The sequence below is a fragment of the Psammomys obesus genome, unplaced genomic scaffold (genome assembly GCF_907164565.1).
Source record: "Psammomys obesus unplaced genomic scaffold, mPsaObe1.curated_primary_1811, whole genome shotgun sequence".
NCBI classification, from domain to species: domain Eukaryota; kingdom Metazoa; phylum Chordata; class Mammalia; order Rodentia; family Muridae; genus Psammomys; species Psammomys obesus.
The window spans coordinates 15,637,509-15,652,006 of NW_026591598.1; positions in this window are offsets into that span (position 1 = coordinate 15,637,509).

The following is a 14,498-nucleotide window of genomic DNA, read 5'->3' on the forward strand; positions in this document are numbered from 1 at the left end:
CACACTTCCTAAGAGCCGCAAAAATTCAACATCAAAAAAAAGCAAACTTGCCAGACAATAAGTGAGTTGATAATCTAGAAGGTCTCAGAAGAGGAAGCACAAAGGGCCAGGAGATTTTGTAAAAGTGGGAGACAACCTTAGCCTTCAGGGAAATGTAAATTAAACAGGACTGCAGAATCTGTCCTCGGATAGAATAACCAGTACTAGAAAAAAAAAAAAAAAATGATACCAAATGCTGGCAGGGACATAGGGAAAAAAAATGAATCTTTATTCACTGCTGGTAAACTGTGTAGACTTTCTTTTTATTTTATTTTACTTTATTTTTTGAGACAGAGTTTCTCTGTGTAGCCCTGGTTGTTCTGGACTCACTCTGTAGACCATGTTGGCCTTGAACTTACAGAGACTCACCTGCCTCTGCCTCCTGAGTGCTGATATTAAAGGGGTGTGCCACCACACCCCTTTAAAAAGCAGAGTTTTCGTGAAAATATATGTGTGTGTATATATATATATATATATATATATATATATATATATATGTCGTATCATGTCATGTAACTATCATAAACTGTCATGTGACCCAGCTGTTTCATCCCTGACAATGTGCTCAAACGACTTTATACCCCCCCACGGAGACGCACGTACATCTGTGTGCATCGCTGCTCTCCTCACAGTAACTAGGAGGCGGAATCAGCCTCGACGCCCATCAGTTGCAGAACAGATAACGGAAATGGGCTACAGATGCACATGGGGTCTTATTCAGCCGTGTAGAAAAAAAGTGAAGTTATGACATTTTTAGGATGGGACTTGAAATTCGGTGAGATGACTCAGGGTCAGAAAGACAAAATGCTCCATGTTCTCAGAGGTGGACCTCAGCAATTTCGCTGCTGTTGTTGGGGGTTGTTGTTGTGTTGTTATTGTTTGTTCATTTGTTTGTTTGGTTGAGACATTGGCTCTCAAGATAGCCCTGATGTCCTGGAACTCACTATATAAACCAGGCTGTCCTCGAATACAGAGATCTGCCTGCCTCTGCCTCCTGGCTGCTGAGATTAAAAGCATGGGCCACCACACCTGGCTGCCAGTTGATATATATATATATATATATATATATATATATATATTGTATATGTGCATTTATGTGAGAGTGAGTGTGTGTAGGTCAAAAGGAGTCCACAAGGGGAAATCGGCTTTCAAAGCGAGGGGTGGGGCGGGTAAGAGACCCTATGGGACATGGGAATACAACAGGTAGACAGGTCTAGAAGAGAGGGAAGGATCAGGCAAAACTAGGCACAAGGAAACCAGTTACTTTGTATGCTAATTTTAAGACTCACTCTGTCATTTCTTCCTAAAATGAGCCACAGGCCATCCAACTGCTTTCTCTTTGGAGGCTGGGGGAGAAGCCACATTTGCCCCTGTGCTCCTTCCGAGGGAGACCCCATGGACAGATTCCGGAGCTGGTACCTGGGCCTGGAGCATGCTCAGAGCCATTTAAGGACACCCTGGTTGTGGGTCCACACCGTAATACTATCCTTGTCCCAGCGCGGCCTGACCTCTGCCAGGAGAGATCAGGCCCATGGTAACCTGCCCTAAAAGGTTAGGACAGATGATGGTGTGGCCGCCAACTTCAGCGCGTGGGCACCGTGTCCCAAGGGCAGGAGCCAGGGAGGATTGTCCAGGCCTCAGTGCCAGGCCGGTTAAAACATGTCAAGCCTAAGTGGGGCTTTCTGGAAAACGTTACCTCCAAACACCAACCTTTGCTTGGATACAGAAAGCTGCTACCAGACTGGCGGCCATTCCTTCACTGAGACAGCAGGCCAGCCTCTGCTAAAATGACACCTGCCCGGCTCTTCCCCTTCTCATATCGCTGACACCAGACAAGAGCTTGTCTACGTGACTATTGTAAAGACTGAGGCTGGGTGTGAGAGCGCCCACCTGCAACCTCAGCATTTGGGAGGAGGAGGAGGAGGAGGCAGAAATATCAGAAGTTCAAGGTCAGCCTGGTCAGTCTCAGCTACATAGTAAGTTCCAGGCTGTCTTAGAGTACATGACAACCTGACTCAATGGAAGAAGAAAAGGAGGATGGGGAGATGCGGGCTGCCATGTACAGGAACACCATTATGCGTTTGATGCAGTTCATTTGATGCAGTCTAGGACTTCCAGGAGGATAATATATTTTCCTTTGCTTAGAATTTTTGTTCTCATGGCTTGAGAGGATTTTGCATACAAGGTACAGGTGGGTGGCCAGTTGGTCCCTGGAGGCAGACTAGCATTTTCCTGTACGTGGTGGCCCTTTCTTTGTGATATGGGGACAGGGTGAGCGACAGGCTCAGACCATTCAGTGTTGACGAGGAAGGAGAGGAAACTGGGTGGATGATGGGCCATAAATTAGATTAAGCACCTGAAAACCCGACCCTCTTGTCTCTGCTACCATTTTGCTGTGTGCCTGCTGTGCCCAGGCAGGTCCCCTAAGCCCTTGCCCCAACCCTGCCTCTCCTCTTACGGGCAACAAAGATTCCTTCAGAATTGAGGGCAATTTTCCTGGTTACCTGTTGTGTACTAAGTACAGTTCATAATCGAATCACACACTCACTCTGTCCCTTACAGGAATCCCTGGTGACCATGGCGTCTATTTCCTGATTTCTCAAAGGACAAGGTTGAACAGGTACGGGCCCTGCCCTGCCTGCTGCTGGTCTCGAACATTTCCCACTGTTGCGTGTGTGTATGCGTGTGCGTGTGAGTGCGCATGCGTGTGCGTACCTGTGTTTGAAGACAGTGAATGGCAAACCATCCTGGTCCCCTGACACTTTTAACAGGGTCTTAGGTATCCCTGTCTGGTCTCAGACTCACTATGTAGCCAAGGATGACCTTGAACTTCTGATCCTCCTGTTTCTGCCTCTCCAGTGCTGGGATTACAGGCACGCACCATCATATCTGTTTTTATGCAGTGCTGGAGATGGAAGGCTTCCTACATGCTGGCTGATCTACCAACTGAGCTATATCCCTTAGCCCTGTTCTTTATTCATTTTTAAAAAGATTTTGTTTTAAATTTATGTATATGAATGTTTTGCCTGCATGTACGTAAGTGTAGCATGTGCGTACAATGCCTGCTGAGGTCAGACGGGAGGGACAGCTCCCCTAGAACTGCCATTACAGACAGTTGTGAGCAGCCATGTAGGTGCTGGGAATGGAACCCGGGGCCTTTGCAAAGACAGCAAGTGCTCTTAACTGCACGGCCATCTTTCTAGCCCCGTCATGCTGTCCTGTATTCTTTAGCCGTCTTCCCCACCTGTGAAGGAACACGCTCTGTATCCAGGTCTCCCACACCTCCATGCAATACTGCAGAGCGGTCGTGCGGCATAAACTTGAATTGCTGGCCTGGCAGCCAGCTGGACCCGGGAGAGGAGAGGTTTCTGACTCACAGGGCAGAAGCCTGACAGTAACAGGCATTTCCGCATTCCAGCCCTGCATAGGCACAAGAGCAGCCCTGGGGCTGGGCCAATCCCACGCCTCACCCGTCCTCACCCTCCCCACCCTTCGCTAGCTACTAGTGGTCACTCTAAAAACCATGTTTCCAGGATGAGCAAGATCGCTCAAGTGGCACTTGCTACCAAACTGGAATACCTGCATTTGACAATGGACCTGCATGATGGAAGGAAAAACCGACTCCTGCATCTTGTCCTCTGACCTGCACACTGACTGAGGCACACACACACACACTCACACATGCATATTACATGCACACACACATATGCATTCATACATACAAACACACATATGCATACATATATACATACACATACATAATGCACACAGACACACACATACACACACATACATACTTACACTACATTTACATAACGCATGCACATATACAAATACATGCCTGCAAGTGGTCCTCTGACCGCCACACTCACACGGAGTATATACATGTACACATGTATACAAATACAAGCACATACATGCATGCATGCATACACACATGCACATAACAGACACGCATACACATACACACATACACACAGATACATACACGCACACACATAAATGCATGCACACACACCCATGCATGCGTACATACAAACACATACACACACACTATATATACATATACATGCATGTATGTATATATGCACATGCATACAAATACAAGCATATATATATACATACATGCATACATGCAAACACACACATACATATATACATACACACAAGCACACATACACACATAAAACTTAGAAGTTTTAAGTCTCCAGTGTACCAGGAAAAGACCAAGCAAAGGGATGAGAACAGAAACTGACTCGCAGCCTTATCTCGTATTTTGCAATCAGAAAACTTAGCAGAGGCATAAGGGCATTTAGTTTTGGTGTGCTTGTTAGGTATGTGTGTGTGACTTAATGCTATTTATACTTTGAGTTACCCAAGAGGAATTGGCAAGAGGCATGGCCAAGAGCAGGCCACTGACAGTCCAGAGCGAACCCTGGAGCCTGGGGAATCTGCTCTCCAACGTTGCCGGTCCCAGCTTGTGTTCTATCTTGCTGCCCACTCCCCTCAGACATTCTGTTCTCTCTCCCTTTATCACTGTGCCTTGTCCCTTTATCACTATCCCTTGATACATCTGGAGACCTGAACTGTGAACAGTGTTTCACACACCAGAGTTGACTGGGTCCTGGGGATTTTGTTTGTGTTTCTCTCCCCCGGGGATTGGGGGATTGGGGAGCAGCAGGAAATGATCCTGAAAACAATACCCACGTTGTTAATTGCTCCCTTATCCCAGCAGGTCTCTGCCAGTTGATCCTGGGCCAAAAGGAAAGTTGTCTGATCTTTGGGGTATTTTGGAAAGAAGCAAGATAGAGACTCTAACAGGCTGAATTCCAGTCCATGACACTGAACAGGAGAATGTACTTCTTCTAGAAAATCCTCTCAAATTCTGGCCAGCTGTTGTTCCCTCTCCCTGCTGGTGGCATGCTTTCGAAGCACCACCTGAGCCAAGGCTTGGTTGCTATGTTGCTTCCGGTGGCTCTTTTTTTTTTTTTTTTTTTTAACACCGATAGATTTATTTTAGAATTAAGTAAGAACTGGAAAGCCAATCTGACTTGCTATAAATAGAAGGCAATCGTGTGCTTAGGTTTCCATGAATACAAAATGCATCAGTAAATTCTAGCTCCAATCTGTTCCCTGCCTCGGGCTTTTAGCAAATAGCAGGGAGTGGTGCCGGTATATTGACTCAGGAAGGAAGGAAGGAGAGAAAATTGAAAACTGAAAAAAAACCTCCTCGACCTATGAATCGGAGTCATTAAGAGCGTACAAATCTGGGTCTTGTGCCAGGCAGCAAGGCTGTGGGCACCCTGCAAAGTGTCTCCCCAAATCATGTAAATTCAGAGTGAGTGGTCTTGAACATGAGGGCAGCCTGTGAGGGTTACTACAGGCCAGCCCTGAGACAAGCAACCTCTAACGGAATGGGGGTGTAGGCTGTGGTCTTGTGTGCTGGGGGGGGCACGGCAGCACCTGCTGCTTTTAGGGTCTCATAATCAGGGATGTGGGGGTGAAGGGTCTCCTTACCTCTCCTTCCTCTGACTCTGAGCCCTGTGAGGAGGAGGGGTGATCCATCCCCATCCTGGGAGCGCAAAGCCCCAATGCCACTCACATCCTTGGTACCAACAGTTCCAAAGAGCATCCTTGTGCAGCCACTTCCCTTTGGATGACACTCAGGACCGATTACCCAACAAGCTGCCGAGCGTGGGCAGGAGGGTGCAGCTGTTTCCCTGGCTTGGGAGTTTTACCCCCAGGAGTGTGGGGGGGGGGCAATGCTTAGGGCACTGAAATCCGGTTTTGCCAACACCCTCTCTGGAATCTCCCCCTTCCCACCCCCTGGGGAGTTTCTGGTTCTTCCTCCTTCTCTGGGTTCCCATTTCCTGTCTTGCCCCCAAGGTACTGCAGCTGGAACCTCACACCAGAGTCAGCTGTGTGTCCTGGAGCAAAATGTGTGTGTCCATGCCTAAGTGTGCACATGTGTATAGATGCCAGAGGACAAACTAAGGGCAGGGTTTCCAGCAAGGAAGGGTTTACACACTCACTCACTCACTCATTCACACCAGAAGCACAGGTGTTCTGAACAGTGAAAGCCACCTCATCTCTTCTCCTTGTGGAAACTGAGCATCTTAATTCAAAATCAGGCTTTAAACTAGCAGTTCTCAACCCTTGGAGGTCACACACAGCTATCCTGCTTGTCAGATATTTACCTTACTATTCATAATAACAACAAAATACAGTTATGAAGTAGCAATGAAATAATTTTATAGTTGGGGGTCAGCACAACATGAGGAGCTGTATTAAAGGCTCTGAGCCTTTAGAAGGTTGAGACCCACTGCTCTAAAGCCTGCCCCTGCCCCTAGCCCCTCAGTCCTGCCCCTCTTGGATGGATGGAATCCTTTCAGCTCTCAGACCAAGCCTACAAAATGCCTCCCTAAAATTAGGCCGTAGGTAGGCTTGTAGGCCATAGTCTCTCTTTCTCTCTCTTCCCCTTCCCCTCCCTTTTCTTTTCCCTTACCTCTTTCTTAGACAGTGTCTTTCTATGTAGCCCTGACTATCCTGGAACTTACTATGTAGACCAGGCTGATCTCTAACTCACAGGGATCCGCCTGCCTCTGCCTCCCAAGTCCTGGGATTAAAGATGTGTGCCATGATGCCTGGTTTGTAGGACATTTTCTTAGTTAGTGATTGATGTGGGAGGGTCCAGCCCATTGTGGGCATTGTCACCTCTGGGTAGGTTGTTTTAGGGTATGCAACAAAACAAACTGAACAAGCCAGAAGGAACAAGCCAGTAACAAGCACTCCTCCATGGCCTCTGCATCAGCTCCTGCCTCCAGGTTCCTCCACTGTTTGGGTTCCTGTCCTCATTTCCTCCAAAGATGAATTGTGGTATGGCAATGTAAAACAAATAAACCCTTTGCTCTACAAGTTGCTTTGGTCATCGTGTTTTATCATAGCAACAGTAACCCTAGGAAGAAAAGAATTAGTATCAGGAGTGGGGTCATACATTTTGTTTGGAAAAAGAAATGGTCTGATGTGTGATTGTTCACTGACTTGTGGGCTGTAGCCAATGGTCTCACTGTGGATGGTTATGGACTTGGAAAGAGCATGATTGAAAAATTGGTGAGAAATATATCTGGAAAAGATAGATAGATGGATAGATCTTTCCAAATGGGCAAGATTTTTTTTTTCCATAGGCCATAGATTTTTTTAAATGACAGGTGTTGCTTCCATATAATACAGAAGAGGTTCTTTGCACAATTCCCCCTTCTGAGGACCTACAACAAGACCCAGGGTATTACAACATATTGGCACCCAACTTCAGGCAATTAGCATTCATGCTTACAGCCTGAGAAGGCCTGAATGAAAGGCAGGAAAAGTCAGGCTAGCCGGACAAGAGGCCTGGTCTCTTTAAGAAAAATAAAATGAAAGCAGAGCAAAGCCTCAGGCATGCTAACAAGAGCTAGGCCTAAAGCTGCAGGAAGAGATGGAGAACACTACAGCAGGGAAGGTGCTTGGATCTTTTTTCATTTTAGTTGTTGTCATGGAGCTAGCTACACTACATTTATTAATGATCAGTTTTCTGTGTCCTCTCTAAGAAAGTTCAAAACAAGGCAACTTAGGTACGAAGACGAATGAAAGGTGAACGATAAATTACAACACACACAAATAGAGGAAGGAAAAGGGCTCTTCCCAACAGAGAAAAGGAAACTGATAGCAGCTGGAACTCAGAGCTCTCTGGCTCCAAGATGTTTGTCAGCTCTTCCTGCTAGGAGCCCGCCAGTACGGCACAGCAACACCTACGTTCAAAGAAATAACAGACAAGGCCTCGCTGCTACCTCATGAGATAACACAACCAGCCCCAAACTTAAAATTTTGTTTCTTTGCCTTGATTTTTGTTTGAATGTTTTTGTTTGTCCCTAATAGTGAGAAATAGAAAGAATATTTTTATTGGCATTACTAAAACATAGATTTTTCTTAAAAAAGATTTTAAATAAATTCACAATGTCACTACAGTTCCAATTTGTTGTTTTGCTTTTTTCTTTAAACAATGTTTATTTATTATTTATACAGTATTCTGTGCAGAAGAGGGCACCAGATCGCATTACAGATGGTTGTGAGCCACCATGCGGTTGCTGGGAATTGAACTCAGGACCTTCAGAAGAACAGCCAGGGCTATTAACCTCTGAGCCTTCTCTCCCGTCCCTGTTGTTTTCTAAATTAAAGAGTTACAATTATTTGGAATTGAGGTGAAATATTTGAGCAGAGCAGTGATGGCATTCGCCTTTAATCCCAGCACACAGGAGACAGAGACAGGAGGATCTCTGTGATTTTTTAGTCCAGCCTGGTCTATACAGTGAACTCAAGGCAGGCCCCCCTACTGATAAAATAAAGCTGCTTACAAAACAACAGTCTAAAATTCAAAATAACACATTTTTCCCTTAAAGGTGGTATGAAGGTTTTTTATTTGTAATAAACAATAATTTCCTTACGGATCTAAAAGATAAATGCACAGCAATCTTAAATTTATATGAAGAAGAAGGAGTGACACACTGCTCTGAGCAGTCAGCCCCTCCCATGGGAACCACAGCCAAAAGGCATTTTTTTCCCTAAAAAATAGTTATTTATTCTGTTAGTCAATGAAAGGACCCAGAGTTATTGAGAGCTAAGATGAGGTGCGGTCATGCTGATCTGAGCAGCCAGCCAGTCCCGTTAGGATGTGGGGTTCCCACAGGAGAACTGATAGCAGTTCAGCCTAGTTCAAAATACAGAACCAAGACCCAAACCTCTAAACAGACACAACATACTTGAAAATGTGATAGTACACTAAGATGGAAAAGAATTTAAATAAAGTTGAAACAAGGAAGTTAAATTAAAAGAGAAAAATGGAAAATAAATGTATCCAATTTAAAAAAAATACATGCCTTTGATCTCAATACTTGAGAGGCAAAGACAAAGACAGAGAGGTTCCTGGTGAGTTCCAGGCTAGCCTGACCCACAGAACAAATTCAAGATAGCCCAGGCTATACAGAGTAACCCTGTCTCAATAAGGATGGAGGAATACAACACTGTTATAACATGGAAAGTGTTCCATGTTGTAACAGATCAAACAAGCATAGACAGATACTCGTTATGCATTATGTGAATGTGTACAATTAGATGAATGGTTCCTCTATTGCTTTGCGGAGGAGATTTTACATTTGCTCCAACAGGAAAAGAAAAGCTATGTCTTTCATCCAAACTGAAAGAAATATGACAGAGGGAGACCTCCTGAAGATCTTGGACACACACACACACACGAAACGAATCAAGAACAAAACAGGTAATGTAGATGCTGGTCCCTCTATTGGGAATGGTTCTAAGAAATGCTAAAACGTAAATGTCTATATAAATGTCCAATAATTCCTGTTGGCTACCAAACCCTCAATGTTATTCCTTTATATGACATAAATAAAATTTATATTACAGTTTGGTCCCTGTCCAAACTAGCTTATAAAGATATCTGTAAAAGATGTTCTTGACAAAGAACAAATCATCTTTTTTATTTTGTTTTCGAGACATGGTTTCTCTGTGTAGCCTTGGTTGTCCTTGACTCAGTAGACCAGGCTGACCCCAACTCACAGAGATCCGCCTGCCTTTCCCAAAGCGCAGGGATTGCAAGCATGTGCCACCCCTCCCTGAGCAAAGACTCATCTTTAATTGATCTGTGTACACTGCACATTCCACACTTACGTTGTTGTGGGGATCAGGGATCGAGGACACAGGGGATGGGAGGCGAATGGCGACGATGGAGCCCACGCAGAATCCGGGAAATCAGACTCCGGAGACCAGACTCAAGGTGCAGACCAAACTTTATTTTCCAGTGTTTGTAACTGCCTTTAAGCGACTGGAAAGGCCAATCAGACCATTCCGGGCTAGCCTCAGGCCAGTAATATGGGGGTGGGGCAAGCTCTCCTTAGGAGACTTCTGTAAAGGGGGAAGCAGTCACCGCCCTAGGCTCCGAGCCATTTTGAGACTTCCCTAATGTGCAAAGAGTCCCGGAGAATCAGCACTGTGTGCAGCGGATCGGTATTATCCGAGGAACCTACGCGTGGCCAACGCTTCACTTGCCTTTTATATGTTTACAGAACAAGAGGACTGAACACCAAGGCAGTTGGAGCTGTGGCCTTCCTGACATGGTGGAAAGGTGTCCAGGAAACCCACAACTCTGAGGCCTGGGAAGGTATCCCAGCTCTGAGGTGGGGCAGTGTCCCCAGGAAAGGGTATCCTGAGACACAGGAGCCCGGGAACTACACGGCTCTGAGGGGCAGACCTCTTCAGCAGCTCCCAGGGCAGGCTCACCCCAACCCCTAATGAGTTGAGGAGCTTAGAAGCCTGAGCCCCACTCCTTCTCCAGCCGCTGCAGCTCCGAGGAGAGGGGTGGTACCCCACCCCCTGAGGAGCTGAGGAGCTTGGGAACCTGAGCCTCGCTTCTTCACTTCTTCATCGCTTCTACCGATGAGAGAGTCACACCAGTAAATCTCTTAAAAGAGATTTATTGGAGGGACAAATCCAGGAGTGGCTGCCTCTGCTGCGAGGTGAAGACAGCAGAGAACTGGGCAAACACAACCTCTGTTTAGGATTTTTTAAAGGGCAGAGCTGTCTAGGGCAGAGATTTCCAGAGTGAGGATTGGTGGGATTTCAAGTCCTGAGCTTGGGAGAAGCTTAGGGATTGGTGGGGTTTTGTTCAGCCTTTTCACCTAAAATTAGCATAAATCTGGGAAGGGTCCCACTGAGGGGCTGGAGGTGGCCCGTTGTGACAGTTAGAGGCTGGAACTGCCAGTTTGACAGGTGTGGGGGAGGGGCCTGTTAACTCATACCCTAAGGAGTTTTTTTTACACAGACTTGAACTCTAAACAAAACAACTATGAACTTACATTATACTAAGGGATCAGATTTCTAGTTCCAGTCCCTGGCTGGCAGTGTCAGACCATTTAAAGCTCCTTCCCTGGGAGGAATCGTTAGTTTTTTATACACTGCTGCCACAAAGATGGCTCTGGAACTCTCAAGACTAGTTTCAGTTGAACAGGCCTCCCTCTGCCTGAGTTCCCTGTCAGCAGCAGCCGTAACTGAGGCCTCAGGCGCTGCTTCTCTCTCTGCAGCGGCTTCAGCCACTCAGTTTCTCCAGGAGTCTGGCCTCAGGTCCCAGAGCTGTGGAGATTTAGCCTCAGCCGCTCTGACGTTCTGAGAGCTGTTGGTGCTGTTCAGAGGTCGTAGAGAGGCCAGAGCACATCCTGAAGATCCAAGCACCCTTTCAAGGACCACAGGAGCAGGGCCCAGGGGAGCCAAACAGCTGGGGGGGGGGGTACCCAGGGAAAGATGTAGTGGTAGCCCAGAGGCAAAACTTGAAGCAGCTGGGGCTGGCACCCCTCACAAGGACCAGGACACTTTCCTGCAAAGTATACAAAGTTTACAAAGTATGCAAAGTAAACAAAAAGAGTCTGGCAGGGAACAGGAACTTTCTCTGCCAGGAATGGCCAATAGGAGGGACCTTGACAAGACTCATCAAGCAGGATGCTGAAACACTAAAACCCGTCAGTTCCAGCATCCTGCAGAAGCCAGCATGGGACTGCTTGCTGATTCATTAAAACTTGCTTCCAGGACAACTTCAAAATAGCTAGGTCAAATCGTCCAGAATCTCAGACTGTTCCAAACAGGGCTTCCTTTAAGCCTGAGTTTTCACAACATTTAGAGACTGGGCAACAAATGCCACTGCTAGATTATGTAATCATTTTCCCCAATTTTATTTGGGCCCCCCAAATGGAATTCCACACTCCAAATCAGCAGGAAGCAATCTTAAGGAAATGATGTCCCATTCCGTTTGATTGGGGAGGGTAGGTTTCGGTTAGTCTGTTGGGCTATGAATGTTTGTTACAGGTTATTAAATATTCTTAGTCAGGGAAAAAAAAACAACAAGGTTTAGGAACTTAGACTCAGGGATTTCTGTCTTTCCTTTTTTCTATCCTTTCTTAGATAAAGGAAAAGGTTGAGAAGAAAAGAAAGGAAATATAGGAATACTGTATACAAATAATATGCGAATAATAGTATACAGATACATTGTTGACTCTTCAACTTAAAGCTCTTGTCATTCTCAAATAAGGTTAATTTCACTTTCATTAATATGGATTATTGAATACTGACACAGGTCTAAGGTTTTCATTGTTCATTACAAGGAAGAAAAACTTAACATAGTAACTTTAAGAAAAAAAGTGTCATTTAGAATTTTAGACTGTCCTTTATAAGCGGCTTGATCTTAGCAGCAGCGGGTCCAGCCTTGACTTCATGGCAGACCAGGCTGGTCTAGAATTCACAGAGATCCACCTGTCTCTGTCTCCCGTGTGTTAAAATTAAAGGAGAGCGCCATCACCACCCTGCTCAAATAATCTTTGCATATACAAAGATTTATACTAAAAATAAACTTAATTTTTATATTCATATACAAAGATTTATACTAATCTTTGTATATGAATATAAAAATTAAGTTTATTTTTGTTACAACAAAATGCATGTTTCAACTCTTGTATAAGATATTGCACCTGTGCAACTATTTAAAAATTCAGTGTTTATGGGGGCTGAAGAGATGGCTCAGTGGTTAAGAGCACTGATTGCTCTTCCAGAGGACCCGGGTTCAATTCCCAGCACTCACATGCCAGCTCAGAACTGTCTGTAACTCCAAGAACTAACACCCTCACTACAGACATAAAATAAAATTAAAAAAAAAATTTTAAATGCAGTGTTTACTTTCAGTCCTTTTAGTAGCTACTTTTACAATCTATTTAGAATCATTAAGTGATAACCAGTTAATAGTCCATCAAAATCATTGTCATGTCAGACACTCCACTAGATGATCACAAAAATATAGCTCCTAGGTTGAACCAATAGTAAATAGTCAGAAACAAGCAACACTTGCCTATTGAGATGTGCTGCAGATAGATAGAGAAATAGATGAGAACTTACAGAGACTATTGGGTGACTGACCAGGCAGGTACCTGTCTCTGTCATCTATAGTTTGGAAGCTGCTGCCTGCACTTCCTACCTGCTCAAGGAATAGTTTTATTCCTTCTCAAGTCTCTGACGGGGCAGAAGACTAGAGAGTTATCGTCTCACAGTTAGGCTTGAGTTGCTTAGGAGTTAAAGAATGTTTTAGGTCGGAGAAGATATTTTTTAAGTTGGTAATATGAGTTAGGATAGAAATTGAGTTAGGTACAGAACTTTCAGTTCATCAAGATAAGACAGATACTAGAATATTTCTCCTAAGTGGCCAAATACATATGGACTGAACATTGGGAATGTGTAGCATACCTTACAGTTTTTGTAATTGTTTCATATTTACTGTTGTACTAGCTATTTTTGAAAGAAAAAATAGCCTTTTATTTGGCAAAAAAAGGGGAGGGGGAAATGTTGGGGTTGATCTGGAACTAATGTCTTCGAATGTTAACAGCTTGCCACCAAGACCCTGATTGTTCTATGAGAAAATTCTCGCAATATCCAAATGCCTCCCAAATTATCCCTGATTGGATAATAAAAGCGCTGACAGCCTATAGTTGGTCAGAGAGAGGAGAAAAGGCGGGACTTCCTGGGAGAGAGAAAGGAACTCTGAGGAGAGTCTTTCACCAGGAGACGGAGAGGAGACAACCATGACTAAAGGCCTGGAAGGTGGCCTAGCTACGTGGCTTGATGGGGCTAGCTAGGTTAACTTAAGTGAGCTAATTGAAAGTCTGCCCAGCTAAGGCCTAATCCTTGAAATAGTATAAGGTCTCAGTGTCTTTATTTTTATGGCTGACGGGCCATCCCGGTCTACAATAAAACCCAGGGTACTACAACAAATGGGCCCATGAGCCAAGTGACCAGAGCAACATATATGGAAGTTACGCAAGGTCTTGCCAGCACAGGCTTCCGCTCACCAAAGCTGACCTGGCTACAGCAGCTGCTGAGTGCCAGGTCTGCCAACAACAGAGACCGACACTTAACTTCCAGTGTGACGTCATTCTCCGGGGTGACCAGCAAACAACCTGGTGGTAGGTTGACTACACTGAACCACTTCCTCTGTGAAAAGGGCAACACACCGAGGTAGATACTTATTCTGGTTATGGATTTGCCTTTCCTGCCTATAATGCTTCTGCTAAAACCAGCATCCATGAACTTGCAGAATGCCTTTCCACTTCATGGTTTTCCACACAGTATTTCTAACCAAGGAACTCACTTCACAGCCAGAGAAGTGTGACAGTGGGCCCGTGATCATGGAATCCGCTGATAACCATGTTCCTCGCCATCCTGAAGCTCCTGGCCTGACAGGATGGCGGAAGACAGGATGGTCTTTTGAAGACACAGTTACACTGTCAAATAGATGGCAGCAGCCTGGAGGGCAGGGGAAAGGTTCTCCAGAAGGCAAAGTCTGCTCTGAATCAGCACCCAGTGTATGGTACAGACTC